The sequence below is a fragment of the Megalopta genalis genome, unplaced genomic scaffold (assembly GCF_051020955.1).
Source record: "Megalopta genalis isolate 19385.01 unplaced genomic scaffold, iyMegGena1_principal scaffold0109, whole genome shotgun sequence".
Lineage (NCBI taxonomy): Eukaryota > Metazoa > Arthropoda > Insecta > Hymenoptera > Halictidae > Megalopta > Megalopta genalis.
The window spans coordinates 462977-484338 of NW_027476178.1; positions in this window are offsets into that span (position 1 = coordinate 462977).

Sequence of the window (21362 nt, forward strand, 5' to 3'; positions counted from 1 at the left end):
TATTTATATTTTGCTGCACACACTGCATTGTTTGTAGTATTCTCCTTTTATGTCGTCATTGTCATTCATCGCGTCTTACATTGTATACGCGGTACTGGGATCACTAACAGTCAGATCGCGGTGTTTTCTAACGACACGGCGGTGGTATATTGCGGTATCTTTGATATACAATTTACATCACCGTCGGTGCGCGCTGACGGAACCGGCGGAAAGTAATCTGATATTTTCGAATCTCAGTCCAAAGTAAACTATAGATTAATTTTTGTCCGAGGCCAAAGTTTCTTTTTCAACAATGAATAAATACATGGGTTGAAAATTTCTAATTGTTATTACTAACTCACAAGATGATATTTACTAAAAAAAACTTTTATCAAACAATTTATTTACCAACAGAAGAATCACTTTTCCTATTTTCTCACTCGTTAGATCTATCTACACCGCTCGACGTTTCAAACCAGACTGAGTTCAGCTTTGAAAATCTTTTCCTCCAGATTTAGACTTGCTTATTTATGATTATAAATCTCACTGTACAGTGCGTGCTATGTTCGCATACCGACCTTTCTTCTACAAATTTGCCTTAACGCTTTATTTCAAGTGGCGCCTTTGAAAGGCTCGGACCGTCATGAACACGCCTCTCACGTTCTCGTCTGCCCCGCATGCCACCTTCCCCTGGTTAAGAAACCTAGCGCGTGGCAAAATATCTTCGTGACAACTGTTCATGTCAACTAAGATGGACGTGCCAATATTCAAGTGAGCAGTTCGGGAGTTGGATATTTCGATTCCGAAAAGTTTAAGCTGAGGCGCTTCGGTTGTTGAAATGACCATTTTTTTTATTATACTTGAGATATTTACAATATTCGACGAGCGTTCTTGCTGTAACTGCCGCGCCGCTCACGAGCATGGGGACTGCCCCGCATGTCACCTTCCCCTGGTCCGAAATATTTTGGATGGAAGTATAAAACTATGTAACTTGTCGATTTGTATTATCGACTGTAACTAACTATGGTTATCGACAAGCTAGTCTGTGGTGCATCTTTTTGGTTGCAAGAGAACTGTGGCGCCAGTAGTGAAAAAGGTCGGAACCTCGAGGTAGTGTTTTAGATCCACTAGCCGTATGTCTTAATTATGTAAGTAAACAACTGAAAATACACTCCACTGTCTTTGTACATGCCTTATCTCGGTTGCTTCGGTTGTGAATTTTCGATTCGAGCTCTAAATCTCTCGATGTTTACGAGAAACTGTTAGCGGCGGCCATCTTGTGACGTCATGCTCGTGAGATTGACACCACTCTGGCCGAATATTGCAAATATCTCCTCAATAATTGCAAAACGGATGTTTCTATAACCGAAGACCTCGAGTTTAGTCTTTGGGAACCTAAATTTTCCACTTGTGAACTGCACTATTCGATTTTAAAGCATCAGTTTTAGTGGATGTAAACCTCTGCAAACTAATATACGTATACGGTTTTCTTCTATGCGTGGGTCGTCATAGTGTGCGGCGACCGCTGAACCTTAATTTGCTGGGATACGGTTTTTTCTGGGGCATCGAGATTCTGGTTGACATTTTCTAGTTTAGGTGCGTCGTATAGAGTAACTCCGGGGTTTTTCTTGCGGGGAGCACCAACGATGAGGCCGGCAGCTTTCAGCTGCGCGTTGCCTTGGAGGGTTGCAAGGTCGGAATTTTCAGAAGACTCAACCAGGCTGCCGTTACCCTGGATCCTCCTGATACTTTTGATCTGGAGCTTGTTCTCAGATGGGGATATCAGTTTAAGGACTGCTTCCTTGGTCTTCTCACTTGATTCAAAAATTTGGGGGTCCTGCGGGTAGATCGTAATCGCGCTGGGGGGGGGGAGTGTTCTGTTTGAGGTTGTAAAGGGCTGCAGTTTTTGATCTGACCCCGACTCTCTTGGCGTAAATGGTTGGCCGGGAGGATTCTTTCGGGGTTTGGCATTTCTCGGTAACTGTTTCGAGGGTTCTGCGTTGCATCTTGTTTTCGGATCTGATAGCTTTGATCTGACCCCCTAAGTTGCTGCAGCGAAGCAGTGACTCGCCGTTTGTATAGACCATTATCCTGATCCATAAGTAAATTCATAAGGGCCATTGTGACCTTCTCGGATTTTAGCCGGAGGTCGTTGGCAGTGGGTTCGGTTGGGGGAGCGTCCACGACCGTCTTGCTGCTGCTTTGGAAGTTACTTGGGGCGGGTGTGACCGGGGGTGGAGAGGGGGCTTCGGATTTCTTTCTGTTTTTAGGGGCTTTTGGGAGGACGCGATAATAAGGGGGGTGTCCGAATCGTTGTCGGAAAGGTTTTACGATTTGGTTTTACGATGGCGTCTGTTTACCTGTATGTATCCTTCTGAGTCCGATGCGTGCGCGTCCATCCTGTCCAGGGTCGGTGGCAGGCGAGGTGGTGCGTGTGTGGGCGGGAGGGTAGCTCCTGGGGTGGCCTCCAGTTTGAGCGGAGGTTTCCTTGGCAGCGTCGGAGATAGCGTCGATAATGGCGTCAAGGATAGCGTCGAAAATGGCGTCGGAGGCGACGTCAGTGGTGGCGACAATATGAACGCCAATATGGCTGCCGAGATAGCTTCCTTTTTGGCGTCACTATTCACTGAACTTTTCCACACAAAGTATTGAGAGTTTCGTTGAACTTTATACACCAAAACACTCAGTTTTACTCCTGTAACACAGGAAAACACTTTCTATAATTCTCTGAAGCGAATAAACCACTAAAATTGCACTCGGACTGTGGAGCTACGTGACGGCGCGTCTGCACTGTGCGACACCTAGCGGCCGAATTCAGTAGATGGGGACAGAGGGAGTCTCATTAATCCATTCATGCGCATCACTAATTAGATGACGAGGCATTTGGCTATTTTTTTTATAGAGTATTTCTCGTCGTGGTATTGTGGGATGCCTGATACCCACTAAAAACCTCTCCTCACACCTAGATGTTATGGTGGAGGACGGCTTTATTTCCTGCTGCCGAATTATGATGTTAGGGTGCAGGTTGCCCTATTATATAGGTGGGATGGCCCGCGAATCATCCCACACCCTCACGTGCCGCCGGAACCACAGATATCATCTGGTTCCAACGGGTCCAGTTGGTATGGGACCTCTGAATCACCCTGGTCGCAATGCCTGCCAATAGTCTCACAGGGACAGAGAGGTCGCCCTGCAGTGCCTGAGCGGATGCGCCACTCCATACACCACGCCAAGAAATGGTGCAGGGTAGAACCGTCACGGAAGAAGGCGGAATGCCCAATAATTCGGCTGCTACCTCCTTAACGGGGGTGGTGTTGTATTTCTCCACCTTTCTCCCATGACTATCATCGAGTGGCATAGCCCCGCTGACGATCTGAGCGTCCACAAATAACCCTGCCCCTCCCTGGCGACCGCAGATGGTCAGCCAGTGTCCTGCAAACAGCATCATGCCGCTTTACCCGGCCTCCGTGGGTACGGAAGCAGAATTGGATGATATGTGCGGCTGTCTACGTGCAGTCGCAACCAGCTCAGCACTTGATATTGGCGTGCACGAGTCGCTGACCTCTCGACGTGCGAACGCGGGTCGGGAGACTGTTAGTGCGAATATGTTGATATTGGATGTAGTCCCTACCGGGTCCGTCCACCGACTCATATAGTCTCCTGGCCCAATGCTTAGCTCGCTGTTCAGAGCTGTAGAGTCTCTCGCCGTTGACGTTTAAGACTCTATCAGTCCAGCGGATCTTGTTCTGGACCCAGAGCGACGCATGCACCACCCTAGCGGATGAGAAGGATGAGTTCTTCATGTACATGAATCGCTCTCGCATCAAGCCCGGTATAGTGGATACAAAGGAGGGTATCCGAAGCCCTCCATGTCTGCATGCTGCATGAATGTAGGCGACCGGAACATCTTCTGGCAGCCGGAGCCACCTCCGGACCGCCGCTCTAACTTGAAGGTCTAGGTGACGGAGGACTCTCAGGGTGCAACCAGACAAAATCAGAAGATGGTAGTACCTGGTAATTAAGAAGCAATGCAAAATTTTGAGGCGCTGATGTGGCTTCAAGGGCACTCGCGAAACGCGCTCAAGCTCCACCTCCAACGACAGGCTCGCCTTCCTCAAGCCTACCGGACTTAGGTTTACCCCAAGGAACCGCCACTCATCAAGCGGACCAAGTTGACGAATTGGGGCACTATCCAGCAAGGCGAATTGGGCCGTGGTGAGAACCATCACCTTTTTAACCGTCCAGATGGTATTATGGAGGTGGCAACGCACTTAGATGGATTAAATGCGAGCCCCTGTTGTCTGGCCATGTCTTCAGCCGCGGTCAACGCTGCCCTCATACCGGTGCAGGACGATGCAATCAAACATATGTCGTCCGCGTATGCGACAGCATTAATTAAGTGGCCCTGATCAAGCGCGTATCCAATCCTATTTGGGATAGCGCACAGAACCCCGTCGGTGACCAATGAGAAGATGATGGTACTCATCGGATCTCCTAGTCAGACCCCTCTATTCATTGCAATGCTCCCAGACCTTCTCCCACGCACCTCCCAGCATCGTGCTGGATTTCTGATAGGCGGTTTTCACGTAGTCCACAAGGACCTCAGGCACACCAGCCTCGGTGAGGGCCGATGTTATGGCCTGATGGCTGATGGAGTCAAAGGCCTTAGCTACGTCAAGAGACACCACGTGGAGTTCACGAAGGTGACTCCTGGCATGAGCGATGGTAGCGGACAGGACGGTTACATTTTCGGTACAACCGTCTTCGAGGCATCTCTGCCTCCCGTTAATCAGACCCACAGCCATTATACGCCTAGCCAAGATTTTGTGCAGCTAGCGTACAACGACCGAATAGGCCTGAAGTCAGAAGGCAAGGTGACGTTAGCCTTCTTAGGGACGAAAACCGTCCTACTTGCGAGGGAAACGGCTGGGAATGATCCGATGTACATGATCATATTATAGAGTAGGGTCCGAACGATGACAGGGCACCGTCTCCATGCGGCAGGTGTTATGCCATCGAAGCCCGGTGCCGAGTTTGTGGGAACATTTATCGAGTCCACCTCTGGTATCTGAATGGGCTCGGCCAGCTGAAGTTTCCGCCGATGTTCTGGCAGTGTCGGATGTTGCTCGATGGGGGCTGAGGGATGGACTAACACCGGTTCCCAGTGTCCGACCATCTCCTCGAGGCTAGATGGTGTGGCCTCAACATCCCCATTCAAAACTCTTTGTGCAGCCCTGCTCATGTTCTTGAACAGGGTCTGCATAGCGGCATATTCTCTACGCCTAATCTTCCGGCGACTCGGCCGGGTGTCGGCGTTGACCACGCGGTGCCGTGTGCGTCGTGTTCCGCGTACTACTGGTTGCATCCCTACTGTGCGCAACCATGTCGCGATATCGTCCGAGACGTCGCCCCCTCCAAAAACTGTTCCCCAAAAAGCAACATCAGGTGACCGGAGACATTGCCATCCTCGTTGATCTTGGTGATGAGAAGCCGGATGGCATCTGCGTACTTATCTCTTGAGTTCGGAGGGAGGTAAGGGGCGCCGGCGATGCTGTAGCCAGAGGAGCTGTAGAAGATCCAGACGGTGCCGGTTGCGCCGCCTGGGCAGAGATAGGACAGAGATCAGTGTCATCAAGGGCCTGGATGGCCTGGTCAAGCAACTGGCGATATTTTGCAGTTTTTCGGACGTACTTTATCCTGTCGGTATTTCTACCGGGGAAGTACTGCGGTGCACTTCCAGGCTGCAGGGCCTAAAGAGCAGGAGGTGTTGAGCGACTTTCCACGCTCTACCGTCTCTGCAGGACGGTACCCGAGCTGAACAATGCGCAGCTCACCCGCCGAGACCCTGGAAAAAGGGGTCTCTGACCAGTATTTGGTCCTATCACTGCCCCCGCGATGGTCCTACCCATGACCGGGCCGAGGCACTCCACGGAGGCTCCCGGTCCCCGCAGTACCAGTCAAGATCACTGGTTGTATCTCTCGTAGCGTTAGCTACTACCAGTTTGGAAGCCTACACTTCCGGTACTGGTGAACCAGCGCTTCGAGTGCGTGGAGTCGCTACGCTCCAAAAGCCTTTACAGGAATTGGCTGACTAGACCCGGCAAGCCGTATTCAGCCAACCTTTCAACCTGCGCCTCTGGATACCAGGCTTACACGATATTCGCTCTTTCACTCACTCTCATTGTTCTTCTCTCAAACACATTCTTCGCCCATACACTTAACCAATCATATGTCGCCTGATTCGCCAGCACGCTCTTCACATCCACACTTTCATCATCACACACTTTCACACCACAATCATTTAAATTACGTATATCATTATACCATTCACACTCAACTAGAAAATGCTTCCAATCTTCATGTGCTCTGCCACATCCACACATCCCAGTTTCACATAACCCACGCTTCCATAAAAAGTCATTCATACTTCCATGCCCAGTCATCAGAAAACATACATACAAACTAGACTCGAATTTAATCGCTTTCCATGCAAAACAAACATTTGTAATATACTCATATGTCACTCGCCCTTTTTCATTCACATGCCATCTACGCTACCATACCTCTATCATTTATAAATCTCAGTCCCTCTTGTTCCTCCATGCCAGCCATTTCCCCATCGTTCACAATCTCATTTTCACCGATACTCACACCATGCTTCCATCGTCAAATCATACCTCTCCTTCTACATCCCAGGTCCCAGGGGGGGGGGGTGTATCCATTAGGACCTGCATTGCATCCGTCGACACGGTTCTGCACACATTGAGGCAAGCATACAAGACTACGCGCTGACATCTATTCATAATATCTCTAGCATACTGAAATTTCATACTATAAATCACACGCATACCCTTCTTTCTCATTCCCCATTCTCGCCTCATCACTCTACTCATTTGTCCAACCACTCCAGTTATTTTATCTTTCAATCATTTCAAATGTACTTTAAATTGCATTCTCTCGCTCATCCAAATACCTAAATATTTCACACACTCAATTCTTTTCATACCTTTATCTTTCATACGTACATTCGGGCTTCTGGTCATTGCCAAATTTCCTTTCATCATCAACATCACACTGTTAGATCAGAAACACTCACTCCTACTTTATCTCCCCACTGACACACAATTCCCATCCATTCAGTTCCCTTTCTCCCCAGTTCCACTCGGTTTTGCCCTTCAATCATTAAAAACAGATCATCCGCATATGCAACACATTTACATCCCGTCGCACTCAGATCCAAAAGCAAGTCGTACATCATCAAGTTCCAAACAAACGGCCCAGCTATAGATCCTTGCAGACAACCTCGTACTACACGCTTCCATACTATATCATTTATTCCAGTCATACAAACCATTCGGTCCCTCAAATAATCTTTCCACAAACCAGTCTCATTACATTCAATCTCACTCAATTTCTCAATCACTCTACACCATTCCAAATTATCAAACGCTCCTTTAAAGTCAACATATATCCCTAATACATACTTACATTCACTCTGAGAAACATACTCCTTAACTTTCAGCCATGCAGTCTCCGTAGATTTACCTTCCATAAATCCTTGTTGCGCGTCACACATTCTTCCATCCATCTTCCATTCTAGCCTCCTGACTATCATTTTCTCTAGGATTTTCCTTAGGACTGACAATAAACAAATCGGCCTATAAGACCCTGGATCAGATTTAACTTTATTAGGAGACTTTAATAAGATGATCACCCGTGCTTTCTTCCATTCACTCGGAAAGGTATTCGTCCTCAAACACTCATCATACATACTCTTCAAGTATTCCGGTATCGCTCGTCCTACATTTCTCATCATTTCAGCACTCACACCATCCATTCCTGGCGCCTTACCAACCTTATTTCACTAATTGCTTCCTTTAATTCATGCCATTCAAAGCTTTGATCATTTACTTCATTTATATTACCATTCACTTCCTCATTTATTACTTCATTTCCGTCATTTAATCCATCATTCACATCATTCATCTCCGAAGCCGGAAATAAGCGATCCAATATCACATTCGCACTTTCATTCCATGTTTTCGTCATTCTTCCATTCACATTCATCGTGTTTAAACATTCACTCCGACATTTTCCTCTACATACTCTATAAGTAGGACCCCATGGGTCCTCATTACTCCATCTATATTTACTCAAACTTCTATTATACTCTAGTGCTCTTTCACACACATTTTCTCCTCGCCGCCTAGCATTCTGCATTTTCTTCCGTTTGTTCAGTACTTTCTTCTTCATTTTCTCTAACTCTCTTGTCTCTTGTTACATACTTTCAAACATTTCAGCCGCTTATTCATCCGCACTTTTATCATTTCGCACATCAAGCTCATCCATTACCGCACTATATCTTAATTCATCCAAATATTCATCCCAATCAACATTCACAGGAATCACTCGCAATAATTATATCAATATCACTCTGTCCATTCAGACCAGAGAACGTATACCATTCACTCGGCTCATTTAACACCTGCATACCATTCACAATAATCCAATCTTCCAATTCACGTCCACGCATTTCATTTTCTCTTGACCTCTATTCACATTCACACACTCTATCCATGTATCTAAGATAATCCTCAATATCTCGACCAAATCTGAAATACATGGACACAACATACAGCTCACGAAAATCTCCCTTCAACCACATACACACGCCATACTCATTTGTACACCCACTCACACGTACCCCCTCTATACACACATCATTCACCACAACAACCGCTCCCATTCGCTCATCTTCATGCGCAAATACTTTCATACAGCCTGGTAATCCTTTTATACTTCCATCTACAGCCACATACGGCTCCTGCAACATCGCTACACTTATTCTCTTCTGATTCATAACCACTCCCAGATCACACGTAACCGTATACGCCCGCTAACAATTACACAGAATCATATTCAACATACACTTAGTCATTACTAATTCTCATTCGCTCTCTTTCAACAATCGTTTATATTCCGGGCATTCTTCAGACATAACCGCATGATCACATTTATAATCTTTCATTCTACAATTTCTACATACAAATCCATCTCTCACACAATTAATTTTTACATGTCCTTTCTCGCAACACTTTTGACACAGATTCTCTTTCTCTTTACATTCCTTCGCAACATGGCCAAAGCCACTACATTTAGAACATCTCAGTACACTCACATATTCTTTAAATTTACAGGATTTATACCTTATATAAATTCTCTCTTCACTAATTAACATACCCAACATTCTTACATTCATTTCAACAATTACATTCCCAACACTCGCATCCTTTCTACTTTTCCTACTCACTATTCGCACTCGTTCATTAAACTCATTTTCGCTCACACATTCCTTTAAATTCTTTTCATACAGTTCATTCAAAAATTCTTTCTCATTCATTTCATTTGGTACATCAAAAACAATTATTTTTGGTCCTATTTTTCTAGGTATTTCTACTTTAAGACCAATCTCATTAAATTTTTCACACTCTTTAATTTTGTTCAACTCATTGAAACTAGCTGTTTCGATCGCTAGTCCACCACTTCTTATCTTTCTCACAGCTCTCACTCGCACATTCAAATCTTCACTCACTTCATTCATCACTTTCTCTTTTACTTGTTCACTAGTTATTGTCACCTTATCATCTTTTGGTTTAACAATGACAGCATATTTCCTATCTTTCTTTTCATCCATTCTACTTACTTTCTCACTTCGCATTCTACCAGCATCCACACCCGTTCCAACACCTACACCCATTCCAACACCCACACCCATTCTAGCCCACCTCCAAACTACCTTTCAATCTCTCATTCTCACATATTAATCTCATCATACACTCCTCATACTCACTAACACAATTTAACATATACTCACTCACAACTTTCGACACACGATTTGCTTCATTAAACACACATTTCCTCACTTTTTCTCCAATCATTCTCATACATAACATATCATTTTCATCTGCTTCCGTCATGCTAATATCCATTTCTTGCACATTTAAACCTCCACTCACACTAATATTCGATCTTACACTTCTGTCCTCTTCTTCTGACGCATTCGAATTATCAATCTTCCTTCGTTTGAAACTACTGCTTCTACTGCTCTGCCTAACCGAACTTCTACTTCGTTCTCTACTACTTTCGGCGATCGAGCCGTGCCTCTTCGACTCGTCGTCCCCCCTTCCCTAATAATATCCTTTAAAGATATCAGTCTCTCGCGTTTAGAATCAATAATTATTCCCACGAGCGTGGTGGATAAACTGTCCACCTGGGCGGAGCCCCTGCACCCAGGTAAGGCTAAATACAACTGGTTTCGCTAGGCATTCAGAGGTTGGCCACTAGCGACTAGCGCACCTGTTGACCACACACTGATGCCATCGACCAGTGCGTACCACATCACCGCGCACCTCTGCTTAGCGTTAGGGATTTTTAGAGAGGATATCATCCTCGCGGCCCAGCTGGTTAAGGCAAGACCCCCAAGCCTGTAAAACTTGACCACAGGCTTACGGTATGCTAGAGTTCGGTCACCTTGGGTTCGATGAGGGGTGTATTCTTATTATTTGTAGCCGCACTTGCTACCTCCAACAGACTTGCGCGCTGTAGCCCCTGCCAAGGGGTTTATCTTAACCCCTAAATAATCAATCATGTCGTCAGGCTCAGAACACGGCAGCTTTTATTGTCGATTCTTAGCCTTGGATCTTCTATATGCCACATTTTATTTTTACGGACGATCTGCAACGTGGTTCATTTGACGGCCTGCACCTTCATTCCCAGTTTGTTGAGGTAGCTGTGTAGCAACTTGGTTTGTTTTTTTAGTTACCTCCTTTTCTTCGGCCAACAATAGCTAGGACGTCGTTTGATGCGGCGCGGTAGGCTCGGGTGGTACGGATCAGGGCGTGCCGCTGAGACTGTCTAAGTTTCCTAATGTGCCATTTGTAAAGCCTGTTGGCCCAACTGGCGGCTGCGTATGTAATAGTGGGGACGTAGAGGCCTTTGTATATCACACCCATATTGCTGTGATTTAGGCTGCAGTGGGTCTTGGTGATGCGAGATAGTTGACTGAAGATAGTTTTGCTTTTACTAGTGATGTAGTTTGCATGCGGGGTTATATTGAAGCGGGAGCCGGAGTGTTCTCCAAAGTACCAGATGGATGCCGGCATCTTGAACGTGCGGTTTCCAACTCTGATTGTGGGTGGCTTGTGGATATCTAGAAACCCTTTTTTGAGGAGGATTTCTGACTTGGTCATTGAAACCTCTCGTTTGTTCCTACCGCACCATGCTGTGATAATATCGGATATGATGCAAGATCTGAGTTCAATTTCCCTCCTACTAATGCCGGAGACAGTGACGACGAGGTCGTCTGCATATGCCGTCACGTCGTAGCCACAGCGGTGTATTATTCCTAGGAGATCGTTGAATGCGATGTTCCATAGGTAGGGGCCTAAAACTGAGCCTTGGGGTCAGCCTTTGGTGATTGCCTTGGAGGTTATGGAGCTATTGCTGACAATTCGGACTGATGTGTTTGACAGGTAGTCTTGAGCCTGTATATGTTCCTGGGACCGATTCTAGTTTTTAGTTACTGGAGGATAGCGGGCCGCCAGACGTTGTCAAAGGCGCCGCTGATGTCGCAGAGAAGAGCAATGGCATATTTTTCGCCCTTATTTTGAGCAGATTCGCGTAACTAGAGGATGGCATGGATAGGGGGTGTCTATTGAAAACATCGGAGAGTCTGTCGGTGACGAGTCTTTCGAGAGTTTTACTGATGACAGGCAGGAGGTAGATTGGACTATTGATCCATTGTGATCTTCTCAGATTTCTGTCGGAGGTCGTTGACGGAGGGGTCGATTGGGGGAGCGTACGTGACTGTCTTGCTGCTGCTTGAGTGGTTACTGTGGGCGGGGGCGACCGGGGATGGAGAATGGGTTTTAGATCTTTTCCTGTTTTTGGTTTTTGGTCCTCTGGGAGGACACGATTGCATGGGAGGTGTCCGAGTCGTTGTCGAAGTGGATTCTACACTTGGAATTTCGGTAGAGCCTATTTACCTGAATATATTCGTCCGTGTCTGAGGTGTCCGCGTCCATCTTGTCCAGGGACGGTAGTGAAATGTTACATGCATCTATTGTGGATGAGCTTTAATGAGCGCGACGCGCTAGCTCGTCGTACCAGGCTTTTTTTTCCAGTGGAGGGGGAAATGCTTTGCGCACACCAATATCTGGTAGTGTGGGACTCCCGGTAATGTGTGCTATCCGGTTTACCCACTAAAACCTAACCTCCCTTCAGCCAAGTTGTAGGAGCCCCCCTCAATGGTATCCGCTATGCAGCATTGCTTCGTGAGGGGGGCGGCTGGAATTACGGCTGTTAACCGACCTACTTTCGGCGGCTCACAACCATCGTCTAGGTCTTATCTTGTGTCTTCTTCTTCTTTTGTATTTCGTTGAGGACTGTCTCCCTCCTTTTGAGGCACTCCTTGACGTACCCTTTGAAGAGGGTCCTCTTCTCTGTGTCCTTGAGTATGGGTAGAATCTGGTCTATTGTCAACGCTCCGATCTCGCCGACTAAATTGGAGCGTTCACCATCGAGGGCCGGGCATGCGATTATCGCATGCTCGACCGTGTCCTCGGCCCCCTGACACAGCAAGCATGTCGGGTCGTCATGCTTGCCAATTCGTGTGAGGAAACCCGCGAAGCACCCGTGTCCCGTCAGTACCTGCGTCAGATAGTAATCAAGTATCGGGGGCCCCCAGTCGGCCCACTCTGCAATCCTCGGTATAATCCTGTAAGTCCAGCGGCCGCTGGTGGCGGTGTCTCACCTCTTCTGTCACTCAGCCCGCGTTCTCTCTCGTTCCTCCCGTTTGGCCAGCAGTGTTTGGCGCCTAAAATCGGGCGCGCTCCTCTCCAGTCCCGCCACTCGGAGGTACGTACGCCTCCTCTCGGTCGCCACCAGTTCGAATGGCGGGAAACCAGCCAGGACGCACAGCACATCCAGCGCGGTGGTGCGGTACGCCCTGGCCACCCGGGTCAGGATCGCTCTTTGTGCCGCATTGAGCGGCTTCCTGTTACTTCCCATCTTGACCACCGGAGCCCAAATCGGTGCCGCATACATAATTACCGACTCCACCACTCGGTAGTACAGGGATCGGGCCCAGTAGCCGCCGCCACCCAGGTTAGGGAGTATCCTGCTCAACATACCTGCGTATCTCGTGGCCTTCTCGCTGGCGCCGCGGATGTGAGCCCTGTAGCACTGGTTGCCCTCCATCGCAACCCTCAGGTAGCGCGTTGTCCCGCACGTTCTGAGGGGGCTGCCGCAGATCCGAACGTCGATGTTTCCCTTCGCCTTCCTGCTCGTGAGGTGGAGGATCTCACATTTGTCCTCAGCGAGCTCCAGATGATTCCGGTCGAACCACCCCTTTATACTCTCGAGCGCGGTGTCGGCCCTGTTTTTGGCCGCTCGCATGTCGCAAGCGGTCACGACCAATGCAGCGTCGTCTGCATAGCCCAGGAGGGTGCAGTCCCGCGGCAATTCCGTTTCCAGGAGCTCGTCGTACTGGACGTTCCAGAGCAGTGGTCCCAGTACCGATCCCTGGGGCACCCCCGCATACAGGGTGTCCGCTCCGCGCAGCCGTCCCTCAGTGTCACTATGCAACGCCTGTGCAGGTAGCTGTGGAGTATGTTCGTCAGGTGGGGAGGGATGTTCCTCTGTTGGAGGGCCCTCAGGATGTTCTGCCACTTGACCGCGTTGAATGCGTTCCTGACGTCCAGCGTTATGAGGAAGCAGTGTTTCTTCCTCCTTTTGGCCGAGTCCCACATCTCCACCACACGGCTGACCGCATCCACCGTGCTTCTTCCCTTTGTAAAGCCGTACTGCTTGTCCGAGAACGAGATCACGGGTGCAATCCTCCCCTTAATGCAGTGCTCAAAAGCCTTCGCAAGATTGGACAGGATGCACAGCGGGCGCCACGCAGGCCGGTTGTCCGGGCCAGCTTTTTTGGGGATTAACACCAACCTCCCCACCTTCCACTCGCGAGGGAAATACCCCACGACCAGGCATCTGGTGAACAGGTGCGCGATGTGGCCCACCGCACACCCCGCCAGCGCACGTATGACCGTCAGAGGAATGTCGTCCGGCCCCACTGCTCGCTTCCTGAGTCTCCCCAGCGCCGCCCGCACCTCGTCCTCCGTGAACGGTGAGCACGGGTCGTCATCCGAGGATCTGTACGGGGTAGGTCGTCGGTGTGTGGCCTCGACGTCCTCCTGGTCGAGCGTCGGAGGAGTGACGGTGAACAGTCTTCCCACCACCGCTTGTTGTTCTTCGCGGCTCAAGGCGTATGGGGGGGGGGGTCGACCCTTAATGTTTCTCACAACCCATGTGTACGGCTTTCCCCAGGTATCGTAGTCGATATCCTTGATGAACCTCTTACAGGCTGCGTTCTTTGAGTCCTGGATGGTCCATTTCAGGTCTTTTTTGAGGGTCTGGTAAATGGCTCCTGAGAGCTCGATCTCGGGAGCAAAACCCCTTTTCCTGGCCCTCTGGTGTCTTCTTCTGCTCTTTATTACGGCTCGTCTTGCTGCCTCGACGTGTCGCCCGATACTGGGGCCGAGTAGACTTCTCGACGAGCTCGCTTAGTAGTTTAATGTAGGCGTCGATGTCCGTCGCTGTTTCTATGCGAAAAGGGGAGGCCAGCGTCACAGTCGTGTTGTAGAGCGTGAGAAAACGGTCCACGTCGACCACTCCCGACCGAGGCCCCTCCTCGCAGCCTGTGATGTTACCGGTGAATATGTGTTTTATGTATCGGTGGTCTTAGGCGGTTTCCGTGTCTAGGATGGTACTTGAGGTAAGTCTCCGGAGCACGGATCCGCCACAGAACATGATGTCAATCAATGAGTGTCGTCCGTTTCTATCGTAGGTGTATCTTCCCTTGCTGACAACCGGGCAGATCCGGATGCGATTGGCCATTTCGAGGGTAGCTGTGCCCCGTGGGTTCGTTTCAGCGGAGCCCCATGCTGGTGATTTCGCGTTGAAGTCCCCGGCCACGATCGTGTGGTCGAGGTCTAGTACGGCCATCAGGTCCTCCAAGTGTTGTAGGTGGGTTTCGAAAGCGTCCAGGCGTATGTTCGGCGAATAGTAACAGCTCACTACAGTGATATCACTGATCCGAACTGCCACGTATCCATCCGCACTGGCCAGGAGTTGTACGGGGGTCAACCTCCTGGCGGCTCTTTCGGTTATCCAGATAGCCGCCCTACCATCGCCGGCCCCGAACCAGTCACTCAGGATCCTCCATGGTTCTGAAATTATTACTACGTCAATTTTCCAGTCGACCGCGTTCTGCTGAAGTAGGTCGTGGGCAAGTCTGCAGTGGTTTAGATTAATCTGGAGCACGTTTAACTGTGTGTCCGCTTTTCTCTTTCTGTCCTTTTGGTTTGTGCAGTTGTGGGTGTTTGTCATAGCTGCGGGTATTATCAGTTGAGAGCGTGTTGTGTTAGATTAGTCGTTGTTGTTGTTGTTGTTGTTGTGTTCGTTCGTCTGTGGTGTCCGGTTTGTTCTTTGTTACTGTTGTTGCTACTCTCGTGATTTTTGAGTCGAGCTCCTGAACCAGGGGTTGGGAGCTTCTCGGGGAGTCTTCTCTGTAGATTTCCGCGGCACTTCTGTCGACCAGCGTCATCCTTGTCTCGGGCGTTTTCACCCTTGTCTCAGGCGATTTCCCTGTCCCCTGAGTCGGGTCGGCCGGAGTTGGTGCCTGGTCCTGCTCAATTTCCATGGGGGACGGGAGTGGGTCGCTGGCGTCGGTCTTCGTTGTCTTCGCTCGGGTGGAATTTATGTTCCTCGTGTCTTCTGGGTTCGGGGCTTTGTCCCGGCTGCTTCTCCTTGAAGGCTTTTGTAACCTGGTGGATCTCCTGATGCCCTCGGTGAGCTGCTTCTCCTTGGGTCCCCTCTCTCTCTTGCTTTGCTTTCCACCTTTCTCCCGCACCTCCGCGAGTGCCTTGCTGAATGCCGGGCAGTTGCGCCCCCCCGCTCTGTGGCCTTGGGTGTTGCAGATCAGGCACTTTTCCTCCTTCGTGCAGGTCCTTTCCACGTGGTCGGGGTCACCGCACTTATGGCAGCATTTCGACCGGTCCGCGTTTCTGCACGTAGTGCTGCGGTGGCCGAACTCCCGGCATCTGAAGCACTGGACGACCTCAGTGCGCTCCACCACCCGGCAGAATCCCCACCCCACTCTAAAGCGTTTTGCCTTCAGGAGTTTGGCGGCGTCCTCCGCCGTGGCGATAACGGTGGCGTCCTGGCTGCCCGCATAGCCCGGTCGCAGGGCTTTAACCTGAAGCTCCTGCGTATCCACGATGGGGCCGAGAATTCCACAGAGGGCCTCTCGGATGTCATCGCAGGTGGCGTCCCCGTCCAGTCCTTTTAGGTGGAGGGTCTTGGAGTTCCGGGTTGACACCTTCGCCCTGACACCTGCGATCTTTTGGTTTATTATAGAGGAGAACCCGGCTGCCTTACCTCTATTGCCCTTGACTGAGATTACCAGATCTCCTCTCTGATTGGACTTGACGGCGGCGATGTTAACCTCCTCTCTGCTTATGTCCACATTTTTCTTGACGGAGCGCAGGATGTCCGCGTATGACTGTCCGTTGCCAGATATGGTCCATCGGGGCTCTGTCAGAGTCTCTTGTCTTCCTGTCCGCCTCCCTTCTCTTGCTTGGGTAGAGACAGAGCGTTGTCTTACTCTGGGGAGATGCCAGTTCCGCAATCTTCCTGACGTTGTCCAGGCTGACTCCTTCGGGGCAGATGAGCGCAATGTCTCTCGCCGTCGGGGAGCCCGCAGTTAGCCGCGTCAGGTTTTTGAGGCATTCGTATATTGTGTGAACGCTCACATCATCACCGTCGCTGTCCTTGTGGATGAGGAAGAAATTGGTCTTGGTTCTTGTTGTTGTTGTTTTTGTTTTTGTATCAGCGTTGCTCCTACTCCTGCCCGGGATTAATGTAGAGGTTTGGAGATATGCCACCTCTCCCTTGCGAGCCTCCTGGATCAGTATATCATCCAGGCAAGTCATCCTATTTAGAATTCCGCGTGTCCTCCCATCGGCGGGGCGCAAGTCTGCCGGAGCAAAGCACGCAACATCGTTTGCGTCCTTCAGGGGGGTGTCGTTTGCAGCAGTTCTTGTGTGAGCGTAGGCGTCGGCGGCCCATTTACGGCTCGTGATTTCTCTGAGCTCGTCCGCGCTGAGTTCCTTTTGAGTCCATCTGCTCACTTCGCCAGGGTCCACCGCCTCCGGGTCCGCGGTTCGCGTCCCCATTGTTCTGAGCGTTTTATGCGTATTATGCGTCAGATATTCAGTGGTTTGGGGGGCATCGATTGTGCTGTCGTCCCCTTTCCGATGTTTGTGAGCCCCTCCGGTGATGGCCTCCTTCGTGGTCCTTTTCAGGGAGTTAGTTTCGCTCACCAGCGAGGCAACCAGCTGCGATAGACTCGGGTCAATGCCGGGTTGTGATCTGCAGTACGCCTGTACTGCTCTGGTGCAGGATATCAGTTTCCTGAGTTGGTCCGTAATGCCCCGCATCAGGTCGTTCGGTGCACAGGCTGTGTCAGAGTTTTCGTCTTCGCTGTGGTCCGACAAGTTGACCAGCCTTTTCCTCTTCTGCACCCGTGTCGGCTCGTGTTCAGTGTGCCGAGGGGCCCCAACCTCTTCGTACTTCCTTGTTGTCCGCGCAATATCCGTCAGCGACAACGAGCGCTGTCGCGTGTCGGACGGCGGAGTCCTTGGAATTCTCTTTGTGGGAGGGTCTGGGGGTTTGAATTCCGCCTTCTCCCCTTCTCCGTGGCTCACCTTCTTCCCAGCGGTGCACCGTGCTTCTCCGACGCCGTCGGGTTTGTTCGCAGGAAGGACGGTGGCCACTCCGGAATCCCCACGTCCTGGTCTCCCTGGTGGCTTGTGTCCCTCGTTGTTTCTCACCGAAGCGATGGCCTCCAAGTCAATCCTGGTAAGATTCACCCGGGCGTCTCTGCTGACTGTCTGTTCCTTGGGGCAGGCACTCTTTGTGTCCATCCCATGTTTCTTCCCTGTAGCTGTTTCAATCGAGCCAGGGGTTCCACCCTACCCGATAAGCAGTCGTCGGATGACCGTTGCGCGGGGCCTGCTCGCCCACACCCGTCCACAACGGGCTCTGGGGGTTCCGAAGCCCCCTGAGCAGTAAATGAATAAGTCGTTTTAGACATCTCCATGTTTGTTTATGTGTGTTGGCCGCGCTTAGTTTTCACCGCTCCGACTGGACCTTACCGGCAAGGGAGGCCCTGCCAGGAACCGAAGTTCCCGCCGACATCGCTCCAGTCATCATCACAGTAACTTAAGCCCCTATACCACGACAAGGTGGCGACCACATAGGGGGTCATACCAGGCTTGGTTAGCCTATACCGACGGTGTTAGGGTGAGTGAAACCACGGACAAGGGGGTACACATGCATCTGGAGCATGCATGTGTCGTGCTTGGGAAAAACCCCTTCGTCACCATTTAAGGTTCATCCGAAGGGAAGACCGTCCCGTGTGGGAGGTGACCCGCTTAGCCGCCGCGCTTGCAGGTACATGGCAAGCCATGGGCTTGAAGGCGCGACGTTTCCAACGGGGACCACGAGGAGGCGGGGTCACCAGCGCGAGGCTCGGTCTCTTGCGGGTCCGCATGATTTCTCATGTGGAGATTACAGACGTCTAGACACACTAACTGTTGTTAGTGCCCGCGTGGTCTAGACGGCTGTACCGGGGTCTGGGTTGATCCTAAGTTCCACTAACGTTTTCTAATGTAGGGTTCTCTCTATATTTCATGACTGCTATTGCAAATTTGGAAAAGTGTCCGAATGTGTCCTGTAGAACGAGTTCTCTGAGCTGGCAAGGCCAGTTTGTGCCTGTACTGGTGACGGCTACCATAAGGGTTTCTCTTTCTTTGCGTAGGTGTGGGCAGTCGAAGACAATGTGATGTACATTGTCCGCCTGTCCACAATCGCAGATGTCCGATTCTAAGGATTTCAAGCTTTTTAATATGTTCCTTATGTTACCGTGACCATGTAGAAGTTGTACGACGTAGTGGTTTAGGACCACCCAGTTTGCTTTAAGTCTTTGGCGAACGTTCTCGAAAAACTCATGTGTTATCTGGCCTTTTGTTGAGTTGGTCCAAATTTCCTGCCAGGCATCGAGAGTCTGCTTCCGGATGCCTTTTTGCAGTTTGTTTTTTATTTCTATGGATGGTGTTGGTTGTAGTGTTGTGAATTCTAAGTTTCCGATTTTGAAATTTTGATTTCTACTTAGATTGTATATTGCTCTTCTCTCCTCTAAGAGTAGTTCTATCGGTATTGCACCTGTGATTACCATTAGGGCATCGTATGAGATTGTTCTATATGATTTTGAAACTCTGATAAGGGCATGTCATTGAGTTTTGTGTAAGAGTCTAATGTGATGTGAATTGTTAATCTTGTCTGACCAGGCAGCCACGGCGTAGGTGAGTATAGGAATAAAGACTCCGTTGTAAATAGTAGCTAGGGTCTTATGGTTAAGTCCCCAGTTGGTTTTGGCAATTGTAGCAAGAGCGTGAAATATCTTTTTGCTTTTATTTGATATTAGTTGCAGGTGAAGAGTTATGTTTAGTCTTGTGCCAAATTTGACACCGAGATATTTAACGGAGTTTTTCGTTTTAAGTGAGCTGTTCCCGATCTTGACTGTGGGAGGTCTTCTAATATCTAGAAAGCCTTTTAGCAGAATCATTTCTGATTTCTGTGATGAAATTTGGAGTTTTTGTTCCCTACACCATTCTAAGATTGTGGCTGTGATGGAGTTTGCAGTTGTTTCCAACTGTAATCTAGAGTCTCCTGAAGTGAGGACTATTAGGTCGTCAGCGTAAGCAATGACTTTGTGGCCTAGACTATTTAAGCGATTTAGAAGTTCGTCGAATATTAAGTTCCAGAACAAGGGTCCCAGGATAGAACCTTGAGGGCAACCTTTGTTTACTGATTTGCGGGATATGAAGCTAGAGGTGACTATCTCTGCTGTTCGGTCAGAGAGGTAACTTTGAATAACTTTGTGTATATTTTGCGGACAATTTCTATTTTTTAGGTTCCAGAGGATGCTGGGCCACCATACCAAATCGAAAGCTCCTGAGATGTCGAAGAGCAGACCTATCATATATTTGTTCCGAGAGTAAGTTACGTGTTTTCTTAATTCAACCATGGCGTCTTCTGTTGACCTTCCGGGTTTGAATCCGAATTGTCTATCAGAGGTGAGCTCATGGTTGTGCAGAACGCAGTGGATCTTATTGGCCATAAGTTTTTCTAGAATTTTGCCGAGGACTGGGAGGAGAGAGATCGGCCTATAGGACTTAGGATCGCTCTCCTCTTTCTCTTCTCCTTTAAGTAGCACACGAATCTGAGCACGCTTCCATTGTTTTGGAAATACGCCGTGGGTTAGGCAATCATTAAACAGCTCTGTGATTTCCCCATGTGGCTATGTCTGTTTTTAAGAATGGGGGGGGGGGGAATTTTCCGTGGCTGGAGGTGACGACGTCTCCAGTCGGATGTTAATTTGTCTGTTTGTTTCGTTGGTCGTGTTATCGTCTGGAACTAGGTGGGCTAAGAGTTTGTCTATTGTGTCGCGTAGTGTGATTGTTTGTTCACCTTGTATTTGTATACTTTCGCATACTTTGTCTGCTTTTAGTTTTTTGTTTGCTATTTTGTATGTTTTCCCCATGCGTTTTCGTTTCCTTCCTTGGAGACGAAGTTTCTCCAGCTTTTAAGTTTCGCGGATCTAATTTTTGAGATATATTTGTTTCGGAGGGTTCGATAAGACTTTCCTATGGATTGCCTTACCGATTTAGTTTTTGTTCTTTGATAGATACGTCTTGCTTCAGTGACCTCTTTTCTAAGTTTGCTTAGTTGCGGAGTCCACCAAGGGATGGATTTCGGGAAGCGTGTTTTTTGCGGGATGGATTGTTCTGCTGCTGTTATAATTTTATTTTCTATTTTCGCGGCGAGTGATTCTGGAGTTGAGGTTTCTAAGAGGGGCGGGTCGTCTGTGGTTTCGTTGGAGAGACAGTGGTGAAATTTGTCCCATTCTGCTTTTTTAACATTGAACCTACTGGTTCTGACTGGTCGGCTAGAAGTGTGGAATAGTTGGATGGAATAGGTTATTAGACTGTGGTCGCTCGTGGTCGTACTGTCATGTACCGACCAACACCTGATTTTGTCGAATGAGTTTGCACACGCTAGAGTGAGATCAATGTTAGAAGTTCCTCTAGGTGTGTTGAATGTGAAGGTTGCGGAAGGCTTGTTAACTACGAAGAGTCTGTGTTGGGAGATGAAATCTTCCATTGTCTCTCCTCGAGGATCTGTGTGTTTGCTGAACCAGA